This window comes from Nelumbo lutea, chromosome 1 (assembly GCF_056320005.1).
Source record: "Nelumbo lutea isolate HS-2025 chromosome 1, American lotus-T2T, whole genome shotgun sequence".
In the NCBI taxonomy this organism is placed as follows: domain Eukaryota; kingdom Viridiplantae; phylum Streptophyta; class Magnoliopsida; order Proteales; family Nelumbonaceae; genus Nelumbo; species Nelumbo lutea.
The window spans coordinates 68,768,067-68,774,141 of NC_142684.1; the positions used below are offsets into that span (position 1 = coordinate 68,768,067).

General features: G+C 36.8%; 1 non-coding gene across 1 annotated transcript; it reads right to left on the reverse strand.

Annotated features, from left to right (window-relative positions):
- Positions 1-757: 757 nt before the first annotated feature.
- Positions 758-845, reverse strand: LOC148875120 (small nucleolar RNA SNORD96 family). The gene has a single exon (XR_016106031.1). It is a non-coding gene; the product is annotated as a small nucleolar RNA SNORD96 family (small nucleolar RNA).
- Between the last annotated feature and the right edge of the window lie 5,230 nt (positions 846-6,075).

The following is a 6,075-nucleotide window of genomic DNA, read 5'->3' on the forward strand; positions in this document are numbered from 1 at the left end:
TTAATACGCTTTGCAATGAATTCTTTAATTAAAAAAAAAGGCATTTTCTTATAATTGATTGGTTAATATAAAGCAATTATTAAAATTCATCTACAAGATGATTATGCGACAGAATGTTAAAACTAATATGGGCAAAGAGAACTGTATTTTAACGTTCCCCAATTCTACTTTTATTGGACAGTTGGGATCTATTTTAAACAATTAAAAATTATTGTTTGTCGTTACAGGCTTTGGTTAATTTTAATTTTAATGCTTCTAGATTAGATTCAGACCCAACTTTTTATTTAAGCAATTCGTTTCATTTTGCTTTTTTAATAGGCTTTATTCATCGTCTTCTTATTCTTATAACTTGAAATTTTGAACACCTTAAATTGATCTCCAGAAAGCAGACTTGACAATACAGTTGCCATGCAAACAAAAAATGTAGTAACTAATTTTTCAAAGACGAGTCATACCATCCCCTGTTCTAGTTTACCAGCAATGCCAGGGATTCAAAGACAGAGATGTACAAATTAAAGAATAAACAGACGACGAATAACTTTCAATCAAACGGAAGAGAGAAAAACTAAAAAAGCAAAATAAAACAGATTGAACAAATAAAAAGTCGGGTTTGAATCTCATCTTCAAGCACTAAAATCAAAATTAATTCATGCCCGTAACAAACAAGATAGAAGAAGATTCGGAATAGAACTAAACATTATAACGTAATAACGTATCAAAATGGATCGAAATATTGTGAAAAAAGAGTAAAAACAAAATGCCTCAGAATTGCAGAATGACAGCAAGGCTTAGAAAGCCATTCAGTCCCGAAAGATGGTATTTTTATATGATATCATCATTGGCAAAGCATTTAAATAGATAACTATGGAAAAACAGAATGTATGTCTCATGGCCAGTCCCAAGGGGTAATAGCAGAAACCGCTCCCCAAGGCGATGGAATATGAGACCACCCGGTGACGGAGGTCTTCCCAAAAGGGAAGACCATCAACGCCCCGAGTTTGATCTGTGACGTTTACACTGGAATTTACAAATACAGTTGATTTGCTCCATTATCAAGTAAGGGAGATCCTTGCTAAGCTCTCCCCCGTCAATAAAAACAACAACTATAGCTTTAAATAATGCCGGTTAACTCCAGAAAATATACAAAAAAAAAACGTATTTTATTTTTTCGGTAAATCAGAATAAGAAAATTGAATTAAAAGATATAAAGAAAAGCTAATGAAAAAGAAATCAGGAAAAGAATGCGATTGGAAAACTTAAAGTTTGCAAAGGCTCTCCTTCCCGCGCGAACGGAAAACAGAGAACCGGAAATCGCATTAATTGAAGAAACTCTGGTTGAGAAACACAGAAATAATACGAGAAAAAAAAAATAATAATATGAATGCAGAACAGAGCCATCAAGCTGAATACCAAAATATAACGATAGCTCTGCGACTAGAGACCCTATTAGGAACGAAGACGCGGCAATAGCAGACATCACGCCCAAAACCCTACTGCGAGAATAACGATGAAGAAGACGATTAGAGATTAGAGACTAGAGACTCTCAGTCCTAACCCTACACCTGCGAAGAAAACAATTCCTATGTGAGAAAGCTAAAGGGAAAGCTTATATTTATAAGCATATGTTATCTTGACACGGCCGTCCGATGCATATCGGGCGGCGAAAGATGCATTAGAGCAGATTTTTATGCTCAAGAAGATTAGGGTTTCCAATTTTTAGGTTAGCCGTGATCGACAAAAGTTGGACTTCGTTCCGCAATGCATTAATAAAATTGGGCCATGAGTAAAGAAAAGGCCCACAACCTCCTCCAAACCGATAGCCGATCAATTCCGTCCAAACCATGGTTTTCAAAACCGGATCGGAAAACTGGGAACCGATTCTGTTTTTTTCTTAAAATTGTTTGTAAGCCTTGAATCGGTCGGTTAATCATTCGAACCGTTTAAATGATTTTAACGGTTTTTCAATTTTTAAATTTTTTTTATTAGAACAGGCCAAACATTTAGGTCAACTCGATAACCGGACCCCTGACCGATTTGATCACCGGGTCAGTTTTAAAAACCATGATCCGAACAGCCCCGAACATTCAATTATTTATTAACGTTTCATACTAATTTTGTAAATGAATTATTTATTATGCTTGTAAATGAATGTAACTAACCTCGAATGCTTACGAAAAAATACCTAGAATCAGCCATTCTATCCAAACCACTAGGTTAGTTCTAAGGTTTAGGTGTTTAACCTATCCAAACCAATTTAGAAAATCAATTTTGATTCACATTGGTAAGATCCAATTTGAAATTGAATTTTTTTTTTAAATAAATCTCAAAATACTTTGAAGTAAGGTTCAACATTTTGAAATATTTCAATTTGTATTAATCGATAAGTATTGTTTTTGGGCGAAGTCAGTGTAGAGAACAGTACCAAATCACTGGTATCATTCCTATAAGCCAATATTAGTACCATATTGCACATGTATGAGAGCATTTTGACCTGTTTCGGTAGTGTATTGACCGATACACTACCATATCAGTCAATATGCTATAAATTTCTTGTATGCGAAAAAGCAAGTTAAATTATATGCTTAGAAAAAGGCTTCTAAACCCACACCAAAAGCCTTTTCTCGCCAAAAGTGAGCAAACCCCTTTCTTACATTCCCATATTGCAAAATCTACCAAAAACCCCAAATACAACCACAAAATTTAAATATCTTGGCAAAAGGGGTGAAAATAAGTATGTTTTTCCCATTTCTTTGATAATATCATGCAATATTTTGTGTGTTTTTTTGTTTTGTCTGGATGCTTAGAAACACTTTATATGCATCCGTATACTCCCTTTGTGTTGAAAATCCCACATTTTTTGTGCTACAAGTAAATCTACTAGTTAGGACTTGTGTGCCACACGAGCTTTATTTATCAGGAAAGTTGAGGACAAAGCTCTATGACATTTCCAACTAAGTGGTGTCCATCCAAGTTCAATTCAAGTATATTTGTTGGGTTATGTCTAGTTTATCCAATCATAATCTAAGTTGTGTTTTAGTGAGAGTGGTTAATTTCCTATTTTCTAGATAAATTTGTATTTTTTTATTTTAATGTTATCTTTTGTTTTTTGGAAAATATTTTTTATTAATTTTTATTGGTTTATTATTATTTCTGTATTATTTTTAGGTAACATTATAAAAACCATCTAAATAACAATTCTATAAACTACTCTTGTGTTTTGGCCCTAACAATGGCCTCCCCTATAGTTTTGGGGAAAAAAAGTGTAAATACCTCCTTTCCCTTCGCTTTTCAGCAATAGAGAGATCGAAGTTACCCAAATTCCCTTATCATTGTTAATATATTATCATACACAATTTAAAGTTTCAACTTTACCCTTCACAAATTTATTTTGCCACACAATTTTCAAGGAATAATTCTCTTTACTCTTCTTGAACAAAGTAAGGCAAGATGACTGAAGTAAAGTAAAATTAATGCATTACATCAACAAATTTATTTGGAATTATGATGAAAAGAAGGTATTTACACATTTTTTCTTCAAAACAACATGGGAGGTTTTTGTTAAGGTCAAACACACTAGGGAGCTTCATAGGATTGTTAGAAAATCCAATGAGGCTTTTATAATTTTACTTATTTTTAAATGGAATTTAAATTGATTTAAAAATATTTTTTTTTGAAATTAGTAAAAATTAAATTTAATTAAGTATATTAAGTTTTTATAAATTTAAATCCCTTATGAAATTTAATTAACTATATTGAGTTTTTTTTTTTTTTCAGTAGAACTTAATTTGGTTTTAAATCAGTAATAATTAATTATAAAACTAATAATTGTTAGATAATTTTGTATTGGTTTTAGTTTTATATTTATATTAATTTTTAATTTATCTTATCCATTTTATTGATTAATTTCTTTTTAGTATATTAATAAAAATATTTTTATCAATAATAATAATTAATAATTATTTTTATTTTATTTAAGTAACTTACTAATTTATTTTTAGTAAGGTTAATTGGTTTTTATTATTTTCAAATGGAATATAAATGGGTTATAATTTTACATGGAGTAGATTATTTAGCATAGTAATATATCATTGAATATCTCAATTTCAAAATAATTAATCTTTACTTTAATGCATATGTATGTGTGTGTATATATATACTTTTTAGGAAAGCTCATCTTTACACCTTTTAGGAGAAACGCCTTTACTTGACATCGGGCCATCTCGGCTTGAGGAACCCAAACCTCAGGTAGAGCGACCGACCTCTGGAGAGGGGGTCCCATCTTCTTCTCGAGGTCAGGATCCGGACAACTTCGGCCCTTTCACGATGACCTCGGATAGATTGTTGTAATTGATAGCTCGTTATCGTCTCCCCGACACTCTCGTCTTCAATATTCCTTTGGGTCAATACCCTTGGGTTCACAGTCATCACGAGCTTGCGGTTTTTGAGGAGCAGCTCGTACCTGGGTTGCGCTTCTCGCTCCACCCTTTTATCGTAGAAATCATTAAGTTCTTTAACATCACTATGGACCAGCTACACCCGAACTCCATCCGTACTAGTGTTGGCACGATCTCACTTTTCCACGAGTATAACCAACCTCTTACCCTAGACATCTTTAACTCGATTTGCTCCATTAAGAAGAGCTCTTCATGCCTGCGCGGGGACACACGACAGAGCTATTATATCTCTCCTCGCCCCAGGTTCAAGGTTTTATTCAGTAACCAAAACAAAGTATCGGCCTGGAAGAGGAGGTTATTCTTTGTTCGGAATCCTGAAGGATGGCCATTCTCGACTCATTGGTGAGTGACCATGAAGGACCCCAAGGTGAGGCTGGATGTTGAGACTAGGACAGTCATCAACTCTTAGAGAGACCTCGACCTTAAAATGAAAGATTTCTTGGCCGAGGAAAAGCTTGTACGAGCTGGGCTGAGTCCTCCTAGTAGGCCTCCACCTCGGCACACACATTACTTCTCCTTTTTTCTTTTCGCACTTACTTCGGATTGCATCTAACTCTTTTTCTTCTCTCTTACAGAAGCTATGACGGGTGTTGACATTGCTAACCTTCTAAGGAGTGTTTAGAAGGGAAAGAAGAGAAAGGCCTCGAAGAGGTCTCGTCGAGAGGAGGCCGACTCTTTGTTTTCTGTCGATCCCAAGGTTGTTGCGCCATAGCCGACCACTACCGAGCTCCCGGAGGAGGAAGTTCACTCCAACCCCCGGTTGTTGACCTGGACGAGGACCAGGATGAGGGGACCCTACCTCGCGAGCCTGAAGGTACTTCGGTGCCTGAGCCTCAACCCCCCTCAGCGAAGGAGAGCATAATGACTCCTCGGCTTGGGCTTCTTAAGAGTAAGGATGTCGTGTTTCCTATGGAGGTCGCAGAGTGGGCTGACATGCCAATGAGTCAACTCGGAGGCAGAGTGACTAGCTACTATATGGTGGTAAGTAACCTACCCCTTCACTTACTTTCTTATTCTTCTATCAATGATACTTACACCTGCTTTCTATTTTTTAGGTGAACTATGTTATCCACTCACTCGTCTACCAATCTAAGATCCACTTGAAGTGAGCTTCGGAAGCCGAAGAGAATGCTCGAAAGCTTTACCGCGAGTGAATTTAGCTCGGGGTGAAGTTCTCAGAGCCAAGAAGGGAGCTCGGAGCCAAGAGGAGCTGATCCTAGTGCTGACGGAGGAGAAGAAGAAGCTCAAGGGGGAGAAGGAAGCTCTCCTCCGGGAGAATGAAAATCTTGAGGCGATGATCAAGGAGCATACTGAAATCTTTGACATTGCCATTTAAGAGGCGAGGATGCAGGAAAGAGATCACGCCATCAAGGAGTTCAAGGAGTCCCCTGAGTTTCACGACCTCCAGGTCAAGTATGGCTCTGGCTCGTACCGGTCGGGCTTCAAGCTCTGCAAGTGGTTGATGCGGCAGAAGTTCCCCGAGCTCGATTTTGGGTCCATCTCCATGTCCATTGTTACTCCAGAAATGGCGAAGGAGGCTGACAAGGAACTTGACTCCTCCGAGGGAGAAAGCGATGACGAACTTCTCGAGGCGAGACCGTTAGGGGAGGCAGGCCGAGAT